Source organism: Hypanus sabinus, chromosome 18 (assembly GCF_030144855.1).
Source record: "Hypanus sabinus isolate sHypSab1 chromosome 18, sHypSab1.hap1, whole genome shotgun sequence".
In the NCBI taxonomy this organism is placed as follows: domain Eukaryota; kingdom Metazoa; phylum Chordata; class Chondrichthyes; order Myliobatiformes; family Dasyatidae; genus Hypanus; species Hypanus sabinus.
In genome coordinates, this window is record NC_082723.1 from 26,784,335 (window position 1) to 26,801,710 (window position 17,376).

At 39.9% G+C, this 17,376-nt stretch overlaps 1 protein-coding gene across 3 annotated transcripts in view; it reads left to right on the forward strand.

Moving 5' to 3' along the window:
• LOC132407433 (nuclear receptor subfamily 6 group A member 1-like) overlaps nt 1-17,376 on the forward strand; it is a 297,024-nt gene that overhangs the window by 33,975 nt on the left and 245,673 nt on the right. The window lies entirely within an intron of this gene.

The window sequence follows — 17,376 nt, forward strand, 5'->3', positions numbered from 1 at the left end:
ATTAACCTGTAGGTTAAAATCTCCCATGACTATTGTAACGTTGCCCTTTTGACATGTCTTTTCTGTTTCCTATTGTACTCTGTAGTCCACGTCCCAGCTACCATTTGGAGGCCTGTACAGTATATAACTGCTGTCAGGGTCCTTTTACCTTGCAGTTTCTTAACTCTACCCACAAAGATTCAATATCTTCCAATTCTAATGATTTGATGCTATTCTTTACCAGCAGAGCCTTGCCACCCCCTCTGCCTATCTTTCTATCCCTCCAATACACATTACCTTGTACATTCAGCTCCCAATAATCCTTGAGCCCTGATTCAGTGATGGCCACAATATCATACCCGACAATCTGTGGAAATGCAATAGGATCATCCCCCTTGCTGCTTGTACTCCGTGCATTAAGATGTAACACATTGAGTACTGTATTTGCTACGCTTTTTGATTCTATACCCCTAATGCATTGGTACTCACCATGCTAGCTGCAATTTTGTCCTATCATCTATCTGCCCTTCCTAACAGTCTTACTGGACACTACCTTTGTTCTTTTTTTAAACCATCTGTCCTATCCAGAGTCCCTTCACTCCTGTTCCCATCCCCTGCCAAATTAGTTTAAACCCTCCCCAACAGCTCTAATAAACCTGCTTGCAAGAATGTTAATTCCCCTCTGGTTCAGGTGCAACCTGTCCCTTTTGTAGAGGTCATACTTCCCCTAGAAGAGATCCCAATGATCCAAGAACCTGAAACCCTGACCCCTGCACCCGTTCCTCAGACGTGCATTTATCTGTCAAATTATCCTGTTTCTACCCTCAGTGACATGTGGCACAGATAGCAATCCCAAAAATTGCTACCCTGGCCATCTGCTATGCTTGTCCCTTCACTACTTTTATTTACTCCTTTCTGTGCTGTTCCCTCCACTGATTGGGCTACTGAATGTCCCCAAAGTTCTCCTTTTTAAACAAGCGTTACCAACCTGCAAGTAACCTCCTTGCTGTGTGCTGCTTCTGCCATTGATTGTTATCTCCCTGATAACTTCTCCTATCTATGTACCTGTTGTAAAGTTGCAGTTATTGTTCATACTCTAGCCAAATAGCTAATGCACCAAGAAAAGTCTTTAATGTTATGGTAAAATCTGAAAAATGTTCTCTTTGGTTCATGTGTTACTCAAGAAAATTTTTAACTCAGTGCTCTAGAAATTAATTATTTTTGTTGCACTTTTATTCTGTTTTATTATAGTCTGCAATAATCATTTTTAAAAAAAGACTTTGACCTTCATAATATTACTGCAAAGGTTAATTTTGACACCGTGAGCATTTAACCTTTTGTAGGTAAGAAATGGGCCAAATTGGAAACTAACATTATTTAAAGCGAAATTATACCAGGCAATTGATAATTTGAATGGAAAATCTGGTCTTTGCCAGACTAACAGAAACTCTGACATCCATTTCAGCTCAACTCTGTAGATTATCAACATCACTCTGAATTGCTGGAGTGAATTTTGTAGAGTCAAGAGGAGTGCACTTATTACAGAAAGTAAAAAAGTAGTGTGTTTGCATGTGCAGAATTTTCATAGGAAATTTGTTTGAAAAGATGTTGAATATTTTCTAAGTCATCATGCAACTTTATTTTACTGTTTTGATATAGTCATTTCAAGTACATGTCCAGTCAGGTAAATAACTAAGGAATTTTAAAACAAACCTGCAGAAAATTTCTTTCTAAGAAAATACACATTTTAGTCAAAGTATACAGTTTTATTCTACATACATTTTTGTTCACGTGAGAAGTTCTTATGAGGAATAATCAACTAGGAATTGGATTTTGTTTTGTATATCTGTGATGAAAATATTCAACTGCATTGGACTGAATTTGATACTCTTGGTTAAGTGAAGGAACCTCAGTAAATTGGCCACTGTGTATATTTGGTCGTCTGCTGCCATAGCCCTTTCACTTCAAGGTTCAACAGAGATACTTTTCTCCACATCACTGTTGTAATGTTTGATTATTTGAGTTACTGTCACTGTCCTATAAGCTTGAGCCAGCCTGGCCATTCTCTTCTGATCTCTCTCATTAACAAGGTGTTTTTGCCCCCTAAGTGCTGCTCACCTTTTTTTGTTTGTTTGTTCACACCATTCTCTGTAAACTCTAGAGACTGTTGTACATAAAAATCCCAGGAGATCCATAGTTTCTGAGATACTCAAACCACCCTATCTGGCATCAACAATCATTCCACAGTCAAAGTCACCTAGATCACATTTCTTCCCCATTCTGGTGTTTGGTCTGAACAACAACTGAACCTCTTGACCATGTCTGCATGGTTTTTATACATAGAGTTGCTACAATGTGATGGGCTGATTAGATATTTGCATTAAGGGACATGTGCACAGGTGTACCTAATTATGTGGCCTCTGAGTGTATGTTCAACTACTTCACTTCATAACTATCTTTTTCTTACAACAATATTGTATAAAATATTTTGTTGCACTTAAATATAAAATTTTGCAGTAAGCAGACCATGACCCAAGTTTGTGTTTTGTTTGTTGCCTCTTGTCTTCATGCCTTCTTGACTGTATTTCTGATGTATTTTCATTTTAATGACCCAAACTTGGCTTTATTTTGATCCTTTTTTTTTAATTTACTTAAGCAAACCACCACTGGAAATTCTTTATTACAATTGTGAAATCTTGAGTTTGGTTTGACCATGAGATCAGTGTCATTTTTGGAGACGTAATTATTGTCTGATTTCTTTTCTAGGGCCCCTTCAAATGATCCTTCTCTTTAGAATCTCCTTTCTTTGGACTTTACCCCCCCCCCCCCAAAAAAAAAAAATTATTGAATCTCATCAACTCCCAGATTCCATGCTCATCCTCTTGGGACTCACTATCCTTCCAATCATATTTCCACTCCTTGTATTACTGCAGTCTTTACCACCATTTTCTGATTATCTTTTCTCAATGCCTTTAATTTCCCTGTAGCCTTTCTGTTCAGCCAAATTATCTTTTAATGTTCTGTTAGCCAGTTCATTGAGACATCATTTACCAGTAGGCTTGATTGTTATTGAATTCCAAGTCCCCTATTTCCATAGTCTCCCAAATACTTGTTTTCAATTCCTTTTGTCATTCATGTGCTTTATTCTCAATATTATCTGCCATCCCGTGACCAATCAGCACCTTAGTGTATGCGTCAAGCTCTTTGTTACAATTTCTGTTTGGTCAATATTCAGTTTTAAGTGAGGCAGTTTTCTTTATTTAGACGGAAGACTTGAAGCTCATAATAATCAAAAATATTCATACAATATTCTGTGTAGTTTTAACATTTTGATGCAGTGTTTCAACCTGAAGTTTTGAGAGTTCTTTTCCTCCCACAGATGCTATTTAATCCAGTGAATTCATGCAACAAATTGTTTCAGATTCCGGCATCCCCAGTCTCTTGTTTGAAATTTTGATCCTTTCCTGATCCTTCCCTTCTTGCATAAAACCTACCCAACCATCCAACACTCTTCTTATCCTATTCCTACCTCAGACAATTCCTCCAATGCTGTTCCTCTTGATTCCATTCTCATTATTCCACCATTGATAGTAAAATATTTTGAGTTCTGGGCACCAGACTTTGGTGTTTGGTATTTTCCTTCCTAACACAAGTCAATTTAGTTTGTTTTAATATCTCTCCTAATCTTTGTTCTTTTGCTTTAGCATCACTTAAAAAAAAAATTCCTCCTTGAGAGATATTTTCCATATTAAAAGTGTGTTGCAAGTACATGTTAATATGTTCAGTTTCCATTTGGAAATGAAATATAAAGTTATCCTGGAAAACAAATGTCTGTTCCAAAGATAAAATTCGGGCAACATCTGAAGTAACGTTTGGATGTGAATACCTATTAGCTCCTTGAAATAATGAGGAAAGACAACATTTGAAACAGAATCAGGTTTATTATCACCGGTATGTGACGTGAAATTTGTTAACATAGCAGCAGCAGTTCAATGCAATACATAATATAGAAGAAGAAAGAATAAATCAATTACAGTATATGTATATTGTATAAAATATTGTGCAAAAAAACAGAAATACTATATTTTTAAAAAAGTGATGTAGTGTCCAAGGGTTCAATGTCCATTTAGGAATCAGATGGCAGAGGGGAAGAATCTATTCCTGAATTGCTGAGTGTGTGCCTTCAGGCTTCTGTACATCTTACCTGATGGTAACAGTGAGAAAAGGGCATTCCCTGGGTGCTGGAGGTTCTTTATAATGGACACTGCCTTTCTGAGATGCCGCTCCTTGAAGATATCCTGGGTACTCTGTAGGCTAGTGATAAAGTCTGTAAAGGGTTAATATGGTCAGACAAACAATAGCAGCCTGATTTTCTGTAAGAAATTACTGATGATCAACAGATGTGCTAAGCCATGCTGAACCATATTTCTTCTTGGAGTTAGACAGTGTTTCAAGGTCCTTGTCTCCTTGTGCAGTCGTGCACATAGATAAGACCACTCTAGCCTGTTCTGTGTATGTGAGCCATTATGCCCATTATGTAATTTGTCTCTCAATACTGTAATGCACATAGATAAATCTGGTCCAGCCTGTCTTGTGTGGGGGGGTTTATACTTATACGGTCTCTGAGTGACTTTATCCGGATTGGACTTGCACACTAGTACCCTAGATGGAGCTGACTAAATTTACAATCCTCTGCAGCTTTTTGCGCTTCTGCGCAGTAGCCCCCCCCCCCCCAATACCAGACAGTGATGCAGCCTGTCAGAATGCTCTTCATGGTACATCTGTAGAAGTTTTTTGAGTTAATTTGTTGACATATCAAATCTCTTCAAACTCCTAATGAAATATAGCTGTCTTGCTTTCCTTACAATTTCATTGGTATGTTGGGACTTTCTTATTATTAAAGTATTTTTTTTATTCTTAAAGGATTTTCTTATATGTGATATTTTGCTACTTTTGAGTATTTCTGTTTGGAATTGAGCAATTAAAACAAAGGCAATTTTAAGCAGTAAAAAGGAATGTTAAGATTAAAGCAACAAAGATAAATTTTAAGCATTAATTAAGGACAGAAATGAATTGCGGACAGAAATTGTAACTTGTATATTTTTCTTGCAGGTTTTTATGAAGACCACCCGCTGAAAAATGACCAGTCTAATACCAGTAAATTCTTTTTCTGCATATTGCTGTATTATGCAAGAATGATGTTTGCATTTTAGTGTAGAGAGGGGTCAGGATGTTGCGTCCTAGCTGTCATATGCATACCAGGTCAGTACAATATGGAGAGCAAGCTGTTGCCCTTGCAGCAGTTGTCCATGCATCTGATGGATCCAAAGGAATTGGACTGATCCAGTTTGGAACCAGTGGCATCTCCGGAATTGCCAGTCAGCATTGAACTCAGTAGTTTTGCCTTGGAGACTCCAGCTCCAGAATTTTCTTTGGGGTTTACTCCTCAAGCTTTTCCTATGAATGAATATAGTTGTAAGGTAGCAAAGATTGAGATCTGAGTTTTCCTTCTCTGAGATGAACTGATGAGTCCCATCTGCCTGGAGCAACTGGTTTTAAGGCACCAGTAATCTACCTTTGCCTCTTTTCCTGTCAGTAGAATATGAGTGATTTTTTTTGGAATTTAATTAGCTTGAAAAACGATTCCAGTGTCTAACTAGAAATCCATATTTCCACCTAATGTCATAATTTTCAAACTAAATCCTGATGGTTTACATAAAACTACTTTCCATGTTTTTTTTAACAGGAAGTGAATTATTTTCAAAGTTCAAAGTAAATTTATTATCAATGTACATGTATGTCACCATATGCAATTCTGAGATTCATTATCTTGCAGACATGCTCAACAAATCCAGTGAATAACAATAACAGAATCGATGAAAGACTGCAGCAACTTGTGTTCAGCCAGTGTGTAAAAGACAACTAACTGGGCAAATACAAAATAGAAAGAAATGATAAATAAGCAATAACTACCTGGTACATGAGATGAAAAAGCCTTGAAAGTAGGTCCATATGACGTGGGGGTATTTTAATGTTGAGGCATGTGAAGTTGATTGAAGAAAGTTGTCCCCTTTCGCGGTAACTATTCCTGAATCTGGTGGTGTGAGTCCTGAGGCTTTTGTACTACCTACCTGATGGCAGCAGCAAGAAGAGAGCTCGTCCTGGATGGTGGGGGTTGCTGATGATGGATGCTGCTTTCCTGCAGCATTATTTCCTGTAGATGTGCTCAGTGGTGGGGAGGGCTTTATCCATGATGGATGGGGCTGTATCCACTAATGTTTGTAGGATTTTCCAATCAAGGGAATTGATGATTCCATACCAGGCTGTGATACAGTTAGTTAGTATACTCTCCACTACACTTCTATAGAAGTTTGTCAGTTTTAGATTTTGTGTTGAATCTTTGCAAACTGCTAAGGAGGTAGAAGAGCTGCTATGCTTTCTTTCATGCTAGGCCCAAGACAGCTCCTCCAAAACAATAACGTCAAGGAATTAAAGTTACTGACCCGCTCCACCTCTGAGGCCTGGCTCATAGACCTCTGGTTTCCTTCTTCTAAAGTCAATAATCAGCCCCATGGTCTTACTGAAATTGATTAAGAGGATGTTGTTATGGCACTCAGCCAGATTATCAGTCTGTCTCCTATATGCCAATTCATGATTATCTTTGATTCGGGCTATGATAGTGGTGTTGTCAGCAAGACTGAATATGGCATCGGGACTGTGCCTAGCCACACAATCATAGGTGTAAAACAAGTAGAGCAGGAGGCTAAGCACACAGATTTGTGGTACACTTGTGCTGATGGAGATTGGGGTATGCAAGTGAGGAAATTGAGGATTCTGTTGTTCAAGGAGGTATTGAGGCCAAGGTCTTGGAGCTTATTGATTAGTTTTGAGGGGATGGACGATGTAGTCGATAAAGAGCATCCTGTTGCATGCACCTTTGCTGTCCAGATGTTCCAGTGTAGAGGGAAGAGCCGTTGAGATGGCATCTGCTGTGTACCTGTTATTCCAGTAGGCAAATTGGAACAGATTCAAGTTGCTTTTCAGGCAGGAGTTGATATGTTTCATCACCACCCTCAAAACACTTCTTCACTGTAGATATAAATGCTACTGGATGATGGTCATTGGGGCAGGTTATCACATTCTTCTTAGGCACCGGTATAACTGAATCTTTTGAAACAGGTAGCTACCTCAGACTACTGAAGCAAGAGGTTAAAGATCTTAGTGAACATTCCAACTTGTTGATCGGCACTGGTCTTTTGTGCTTGGCCAGGTACCCTGTCTGGGCTGGGTGCTTTTTGTGGTTCACACTCTTCAGGGCTGCTTGCACATCAGCCTCAGAGACTGAAATCTCAGGATCATTGGGGGCTGTATGAGTTTGTGATGGTTCCTCCACGTTTTAACGGTCAAAGCGAGCATAGAAGGCATTGAGCCCATCTGGAAGCAAAGCCCTGCTGTTGCTATGTCACTTGGTTTAACTTTACACTAATTTATACTAATGGATAGTTTTAAGACTATAGACCATAAGCCATGGGAGCAGAATTGAGCTATTCAGCCCATCGAGTTTGTACTGCCATTCCATAATGGCTGATCCCAAATCCTACTCAACCCTGTACACCTATATTCTATCCATATCCTTTGACGCACCGACCGATCAGGAAATGATCAACTTCCACCTTCAATATACCCACGGACTTGGCCTCCACTGCAGTCTGTGACAGAGCATTCCACAGATTCACTACCCTCTGGCTAAAGAAAATTCCTGCTTAACTCTGTTCTAAAAGGTTGCCCCTCAATTTTGAGGCTATGCCCTCTACTTCCAGACACCTCCACCATAGGAATCATCCTCTCCACATCCACCCTATCTAGTCCTTTCAGCATTCAGTAGGTTTCAATGAGATCTTGACTTATTCTTCTAAATTCTGGTGAATACAGGTCCAAAGCTGCCAAACGCTGCTCATATGTTAACCCCTTCATTCTTGGAATCAGCCTTGTGAACCTCCTCAGAACTCTCTCCAATGACAACGCTTCCTTTCTGAGATGTGAGGCCCAAATCTGTTGACAGTACTCCAAGTGTGGCCTGACTAGCATCATATAAAGACTCGGCATTATCTCCTTGCTTTTATATTTTATTACCCTGGAAATAAATGGCAACGTTACTTTGGCCTTTTTTTTTAACCACAGACTCAACCAGTAAATTAACCAACTTACATGAGGACTGCTAAGTCCCTCTGCACCTTTGATGTTTGAACATTCTCCCTATTTAGATAATAGTCCGCACTATTGTTCCTTTTACCAAAATGCATTATCATATATTTCCCAACACAGTATTCCATCTGCTGCTTTTTTGCCCATGCTTCCAAATTGTCTAAGTCCTGTTGCAATTGCATTGATTCCTCACCATTACCTACCATCTGCAAACTTGGCCACAAAACCAGCAATTCTGTTATCCAAATCATGGACAAACTTCGTGAAACTTAGTGGTCCCAATACTGACACCTGAGGAACACCACTAGTCACTGGCAGACAACCAGAAAAGGCCCCCTTTAATTCCACTTGCTGCCTCCTGCCTGTCAGCCATTTCCCTATCCATATGTGTCTTTCCTGTAAGGCCATAGGATTTTATCTTAAGCAGCCCTGTGTGTTAAAGCAGAGCATATCTTTAATTATAACCACTTAATATTGTGTGAAGTTGCAATGTAGCAAATGTTCAAGATGCCGTTCACCTTAATATCATCTACATGTATTACACAACTGAAGTTGTTAGGTCCATAATGTTTTACTAAAATATTCTATTTTGAAGCACATTGTATAGATATTTGATAAACTGGTTTCACATACTATAGATTCAAAATGGAATCAGGCTCTTCGGCCCTTTACAACCAATTACAACTTGTTCACATCAATTCTACATTAATTCCATTTTAAAAAATTTCTTTATTCAATTACCTTGAAGTGATTTGCAGTGGCCAATTTAACCTACCAACCTGCAGATTTTGAGATGTTGGAAGGAACTGGAGCACCTTCCACAGTCACCAAGGTATCGGAGACTTCGGGTCAGGATCAAACCTGAGTCTTGGGTTTCAGGCAGTGTATTAAAGGGTATTTTGTATTTAACACTCAAAAATACTGTATGCAATGGTATTTGTTAAGTTAATTTCAATTTAAAATTTATTCAGGAAAAGTTCAAAAGTCAAAATCTAGATAAATGCAGAATATATTTAAAATATACAAAATGAAGTAAAGTGTTTTGTAATGCTGACAAATAAGGTGTTGTTCCTCCAACCTGAGTTTGGATTCATTTTGACATAAAATGAATCCGAACTCAAGTTGGAGGAATAACACCTTATATACCGGCTGGGTAGCCTCCAACCTGATGGCATGAACATTGACTTCTCTAACTTCCGTTAATGCCCCTCCTCCCCTTCTTACCCCATCCCCGACATATTTGGTTGTTTGCTTTTTATCTCTCTCTCTCTCTGCCCATCACTCTGCCTGTTCTCCATCTCCCTCTGGTGCTCCCCTCCCCCTTTCTTTATCCCGAGGCCTCCCGTTCCATGATCCTTTCTCTTCTCCAGCTCTGTATCACTTTCGCCAATCACCTTTCCAGCTCTTAGCTTCATCCCACCCCCTCTGGTCTTCTCCTATCAGTTCACATTTCCCCCTCCACCCACTGCTTTCAAATCTCTTACTATCTTTCCTTTCGGTTAGTCCTGATGAAGGGTCTTGGCCCGAAACGCCAACATCGCTTCTCCCTATAGATGTTGCCTGGCCTGCTGTGTTTCACCAGCATTTTGTGTGTGTTGTTTTAAGCATTAGGTGTAGGATTGGAAATGCTGTTATTAGTTGTGTGACTGCACAAGCATATGGTCCCTATAGAGATAGGCAAGCTTTTTCCATACCTGTTCCTCTTACCTGAGCAACATATAAAAGGAGTAATAGAAGTAATTTAAAAAAGCTGTTAGTGGCAGTTAATTGGTGGCAGTTTTTCATCTTGCTAACAATCTTAATGCTGGAAATTTTTGTAACCTTGTTGCATACAAACATCTCTAAACATGAAAGATTCATCGATTCTGGACTTGGGTGCTAAATACTCAAATTTGGGGTTATTTGGAATCTGGTGTGGTTGTGGAGAATGGGCAAGAAAGTAGAGCTGAAGCCAAAATCAGATGTTTATGATCTCTCCGAATGCCACGGTAGGCTCATGGTGTCACTTGGCTTATTGCTGCTCCCATACTTCGTTCTTTCATGCCTTTCATTCTTTGCCCAGTAATGTTTGTGTAAAAAAAAATATACTGGTGATTCTGCATTACAACAATGGAGACCATAGTTATATAGAAATTCATATATATAATCACAGATTGCCAGCCTGTGATTTCTCCTTCTATACTGATTGCATGATCATCCCTTTAACTCAGTTGAAAACTCAAAAGCAGTATTTTGGATAAACAAATTTATAATGGCTGCAATTAATGTAAAAGGTTCAGAATTTTGAAAATCTATAGTTTGGATAGCAAATTCAGTTAATTTAAACAGAATATGGACTTGAATAAAAATGCAAATATCAAGTAATGTATATAATAACAAATCAGGCAAAGGAGAGGTTAAACAACTTGAGTAGAGACAATTCATCATCCAAATTTCTGGCAAAGAGAATGTTATATATTGTGTATAAATAGAGCATATTTTGAATTATGACTTTGACTATATTTGGAAATATTGTAGCCTTTCCATTTGTAAAAAGCTGCATTAAAATCTATTGAAGTATTTCATAACCTATTTCAGATGTTAAGTCCTTTGCTTGATGCATTTAGGTCCTTGAGGTGACCAGCTTTAATTATGTTGACCAGTATCAACTTTGGCCTGTCCATAGCCATCTGCTCTCTTACCGGACAGCTGTTCAGCATATAGCAGCAAGTATTGTGTGAGTGACCATCTGCTAATGTATTTAGTACCCCATTCAGGCCAGGAAGTGGACTCAGATCATGAGGTGAAATGAGTTTTTCAATAGACTCGTTTATTATAGAAACTTCTCCTTTAGAAGTCTTGAAATATTGGTTAGATTGATTAGATTAAAAGATATCAGACTTTCATTTTTATTAATAACTTTCCATACTATTTTTCAATATTATTGTGGTGAGATTGCAGCTGGAATGTATGGATGAGTGTGGTTTCCCTACTAACAAAGGGACAATGAAGCCATGTATTGAATTAAATCAATGGGTTACTTACTGCAAATTGCTATGCAAAAAAATCTTGATGTTAGAAGTTGAAAGAGTAATTAAAACCATGATTGCCTAATTAAATGCTTTAAATGATATAAAGATGTTGAATTTCATCCACAGTCTTGGTTCATTTAAACGTAGAAACATTTACTTGCTGCCTGCTGGCAATAATTAAAACACTGCACTAAAGCAGCCTTTAATTCAATTTATTCATTTAGTGATTTAGCAAGATAACTTTAGAGCAATAGGAAATAAATGACTTTCCTATTGGTCTATAAAATCATCTTGCAGAATGCCTGATTATATGCTCCAAATGGTCCATAGTACTTAACAACTAGGGAAATGCTTTTGAAGTGCACTCTTCAATTGTTACATGGCAAATGCAGCAGCCAATTTGGCAAAAACGAGCTACTACAAACAAGTGAATTGAATAACTAGATGGTGTTGCATAAGGATGTAGTGCTAAGAACAGAAAGCAAATTCCACACATTTCTTAGAATTGTGCCCATTGGACATTTTGCATCCATCTGCAAAGCCAAAGGAGTCTTAGTTGAGCAACCTAACACTTGTAATATTGCTTTATCTTTCAGCAGACTGCTCTGGATCACATCATTTACAATCTAGTACGGACAATTGAAAATACAATCTCCTGTGATTCAGAATACAAGGGTACAATTACTTCTTTCAGAAAGCCATTCAGAATTCTTTTTCTATAACTATACAGTATACAATGATTCTGAAATGTCTGTGATATTTCAGTGCAAATTGCCTTCAAATAGCTTACAGATTTGCTTAGGAAACTTTCATGAAGTTGAGTTTTTTTTTAAGAACTGACAGAGGATTGACAAGGGCAAGGTAGTAGACCTTGTCTACATGGACTTTAGCAAGGCTTTTGACAAAGCCCTGCATGTTAGACTGATCCAGAAGGTTCTATCATGTGGGATCTAGGCTAGCCAGTTGGATAGTGGAGGAGAAGCAAGAAACTGGATGATGCTGGAATTGCCATTTGTGCTATTGGGTACAAAATCATCTTTGTGCAAGGAGACAAAGGGTGGTATTGGAAAGTTTTTCATTTTGGAGGCCTGTGACAAGCATTGTGCCATGGGGATTGGTGCTGTGTCTAATGTTGCTTGTTATATGAACAGTTTGGATGAAAGTGTAAGTGGCATGATTCAGAATCAAGTTTAATATCACCAGTATATGTTGCAAAAGTTGTTGTTAATAAGCTTATGAATGACAAATGCACTGAAAGTGGTGATGGAGGTGGAGAGTTCTTGCCTTCATCAGGCGGGGCATCAAGTAAAATGCTGAGACATTGTAAAGCAGATTTATAAGATATTGGTGAGACTGCATTTGGAATATTGTGTGCAGTTCTGGTTGCCATACTATAGGAAGGATATGATTAAGCTAGAGTGTGAAAAAAAGCTTGCTGGGACTACAGGATTGAGTTGTAAGGAGAGAATAGATAAGCTGAGACTGTTTACCTCTGAAAGGAGGAGGCAAGAATTGACCTTTTTGAGGTTTCGAAGTCATGAATGGCATAGATAAGGTGGATTTGTTAGGCATTTTCTTAGCATGGGGAGACTAAAATCAAAGGCATAGGTTTAAGCTTAGAGGAGAAAGATTTTTAGGGGACCTGAGGGACAGATTTTCTACAGAGGATGGTGGAGGATATGTGGAGTGATCTGCCAAAAAAGTGATTAGGATGGGTATAATTACAATATTTAAAAGATATTTGGACAGATACATGGATACCTGCCCAAATATTTAGAGGGATATAGGACTGTATATAAATAATTTAGATGATGGAATAGATGGCTTTGTTCCCAAGTTTGCAGATGATATGAAGATTGGTGGAGGGCCAGGTAGTGTTGAGGAAATGGGTAGGATGCAGAAGTCCTTAGACAGATTAGAAGAATGGGCAAGAAAGTGGCAAATGAAATAAAATGTTGGAAAATGCATAGTTATGCACTTTGGTAGTAGAAATAACTGTGCAGACTATTTTCTAAATGGGGAGACGTGAGATGCAGAGGGACTTGATGGGAGTCCTTGTGCGGAACACCCTGAAGGTTAACTTGCAGGTTGAGTTGGTGGTGAGGAAGGCAAGTGCCACATTAGCATTCATTTCATCAGGTCTAGAATACAAGAGCAATGATGTGATGCTGAGGCTTTATAAGGCACTGGTTAAGCCTCAGCTTGAGTATTGTGAATGGGTTTGGGCCCCTCAGAAAAGATGTTCTGGCATTGGAGAGGGTCCAGAGGAGATTCATGAGGATGATTCCAGGAATGAAAGGGCTATCATATGAGGAACATTTGATGGGATTGTACTTGCTGGGATGCAGAAAGGTGAGGGGGCATCTCATTGAAACCTTTTTGATGTTGAAAGGCCTAGACAGAGTAGATGTGGAAAGGGTGTTTGGGGGGGGGGGGGTGGGGAGGTTCATGATAAACTCTCTGGTGTTTCGATGAGGTTTTGTTGTACTCTTTCTTTCCCCAACCTTGAACATCTGACAATTAAGTATCAACCATTTTACTTACCAGGAGTTCTCCGTAATCCTGATTGCAGTTTGCGTACCACCAAAAGTTGATAACCTGGCGCTTGAGGTTTTGAAAGCTGTCGTCACCATACAAGAAAAAGTCCACCCCGATGCATTTCAAATCATAGTCAGGGACTTCATTCAGTCTTGTTTGAAGAAATTTATGCCAATTACCATCAGCATATAACCTGCAGCTCCAGGGTCTCAACATATTAGGCCACAGCTGTACTATTTTCTTCTTGGAGTGACAGAGGATGAGAGGTGACCTGGTAGAGGTGTATAAGATGATGAGACGCATTGATCATGTGGATAGTCAGAGGCTTTTTCCCAGGGTTGAAATGGCTGCCACAAGAGGACACAGGTTTAAGGTGCTTGGGAGTAGATACCAAGGAGATGTCAGGGGAAAGTTTTTTACACAAAGAGTGGTGAGTGCGTGGAATGGGCTGCCGACAATGGTGGTGGAGGCGGATGTGATAGGGTCCTTTAAGAGACTTTTTGACAGGTACATGGAGCTTAGAAAAATAGAGGGCTATGGGTAACCCTAGGTAGGGACATAATCGACACAACTTTGTGGGCCAAAGGGCCTGTATTGTGCTGTAGGTTTTCTATGTTTCTATTATAAAGAATGTCTGCTGTTCCATGCCTAGACCACATGTCTTGAAATCTGATCACTTAGCCCGTATGCAGCCAGGAGAAGGATAGCTGAGGCCAAGGAGCAAGGCTCTGGAGAAAAGGATAGCAAAGAGGTGGTCATGGGAGGTAGAGGAGTGGCTATGGGATTACTTCCAGTCTGCAGACTAGGCTGTGTTCAAGGACTCAGAAGAGGATCTGAATGGATACACCATGGTTGTCATGGACTTTATAAAAAACAGTCATAGACAAGTGTCCCCCCACAAAATCATTCAGTTTCTTTCCCCAATCTGAAACCCTGGATGAACCATGACATCGACAATCTGCTGAGGGCCAGATCAGTGGCATTCAGGTCTGGTGACCAAGTAAGTTACAAGAGGTACAGGTGCAATCTCTGTAAAGCCATCTCATGGGCGAAGTGGCAATCTCAGAACAAACTTGAATCACTGAAGAATGTTTGACAACTGTGGCAGGCCTTGAATGTTATTACCTGATAAATAATGAAACCAAGTGACATAGGCGACAATAGAACTTCGCTTCAAGATGAACTCAATGCCTTTTGAGGCTGAAGTACGCCTGTTTTTCCAATGAGTGGACAGCCACAAGGATGCAGGATCAGACGGCATCCCAGGGTGGATACTCAGAATGTGCATGACTGTGTTTGCAGACATTTAATCTCTCCCTCTCCCAGTGTAGAGTGTGCTCCTGCTTGTCTCTGTACTTAAAAGACCAGGGTAACATGTCTGAACGACTGGTGTCCTGTCACACTCTCCTCAATAATAAGGAAATGTTTGAGAGACTGGCCAAGGACTATATCTGCAGCATGTTACCACCCACACTGGACCCCTACAATTCGCCTACCTACATAGTCAATCGGCAGATTACACAATAGCCACAGCTCTACAACACTGTCCTTATACACCTGGAGAAGAGGGATGCTTATGTGAGAATGCTGTTCCTGGACTACAGTTCAGCATTCAACACCATAATTCCCTCCAGGCTGGACAAGAAGCTCAGAGGACTCTGCCTTTACCCTGCCTTCTATAGCTGGATCCTGGACTTCCTGTTAGTTAGGACCCCTCACTTCAGCCCCTCTTATCCTCAACACAGGAATCCCCCTAGGGCTGTGTCCTAAGCCTCCTCATTTACTCTCTGTACACCCATGATTGTGTCACCACCTACAGCTCCAATCTGCTAATTAAATGTGTAAATGATAGAACATAGAAATTTACAGCATATAACCTACTTTAGAGACTGCCTAAAATTTCCTTAGTGCATAGCCCTCTATTTTTCTAAGCTCCATGTACCTATCTAAGAGGCTCTTAAAAGACCCTATTGCATCTGCTTCTACATCCGCTGCCACAGTGCATTCCATGCACCCACTGCTCTGTGTGAAAAATTTACTCCTGACTTCCTCTCAGTACCTATTTCCAAGCACCTTAAAATTATGCCCCCTCCTGTTAGCCATTTCATCCCGGGGAAAAAGCCTTTGTCTATGCAAACAATTAATGCCCCTCATCAACTTATACACCTCTATCAGGTCACCTCTCATCATCTGTCATTCTAAAGAGAAAAGGCCAAGTACACTCAACCTATTCTCATAAGGTACCCTTTCAATCCAGGCAGCATCCTTGTAAATCCCCTCTGCACTCTCTCCATAGGATCCACATCCTTCCTGAGGTGACCAGAACTGAACACAGTATTCCAGTGATGCTACATTGATTGGCCTTATCCCAAATAATAATGAGGCAAACTATAGAGAAGACGTCATCGCCCTGACACATTGGTGTCAAGAGACAACCTCTCCCTCAATGTCGCAAAAGCAAAAGAGCTGGTTGTGGACTATGGGAATTGGAGACAGGCTCACCCCTATTGACATCAATGGATCTGGGGTTGAGAGGGTAAACAGCTTTAAGTTCCATAGCATACACATTACTGAGGACTTCACTTGGTTTGTACATTCCGGTTGTATGGTGAAATGCCACAGCAGTGCCTCTTTCACCTGAGATGGTTGAAGAATTTTGGCATGAATCCCAAATCCTAAGGACATTCTACAGGGGTATAATTTTGAGAGCATCCTGACTGTATCACTGCCTGGTATGGGAACTGTACTTCCCTCAATCGCAGGACTCTGCAGAGAGTGATGTGGACAGCTCTGTGCATCTGTGGATGTGAACTTCCTACTATTCAGGACATTTACAGCAACAGGTGCATAACAAGGGCCTGAAGGATCATTGGGGATCTGAGTCACCCCCAACCACAAACTGTTCCAGCTGCTACCATCTGAGAAACAGTACCACAGTATTAAAGCCCAGACCTACAGGCTCCGGGACAGCTTCTTCCATCAGGTCGTCAGACTGATTAATTCATACTTGACACAATTGTATTTCTAAGCTATATTGAATATTTGGTTGTATATCTTCTATACATACTATTTATTACAAATTACTAAAATTGCACGTTCAGACAGACTTAACAAAGATTTTTCACTCATGTATATGAAAGATGTAAAAAAAAGTCAATTCAATTCAACACCCACTTGTTTCATTTATGGTGGTCCTAAGAGGAATTTGGTAATCTGCCTCCAGTAGCATCTACATCCACAGTGATGAAGTGTTTTGAGAGGTGCGTGATGAAATGTATCAACTCCTGCCTGAGAAACGACTTGGATCTGCTCAAATGAGCCTACTGGCACAACAGTAGATGCCATTTCATTGGCTTTTAACTCAACCCTGGTACATCTGGACAACACAGATGCATGCATTAGGATGCCCGTTCAGTACGATCACCCCCCCAAAACTAATCAACAAGCTTCAAGACCTTGGCTTCAATACCTCCTTGTGCAACTGGATTCACAGTTTCCTCACTTGCAGACCGTCATTTTGTATTAGCAGCAACGTAACCTCCACAATCTACATCAATACAGGTGCACCACAAGGCTGCATGCTTAGCCCTTAAGTTTGCTGATGACACCAGATCAACATAGGAAGAAAATTGAAGATGTGGCT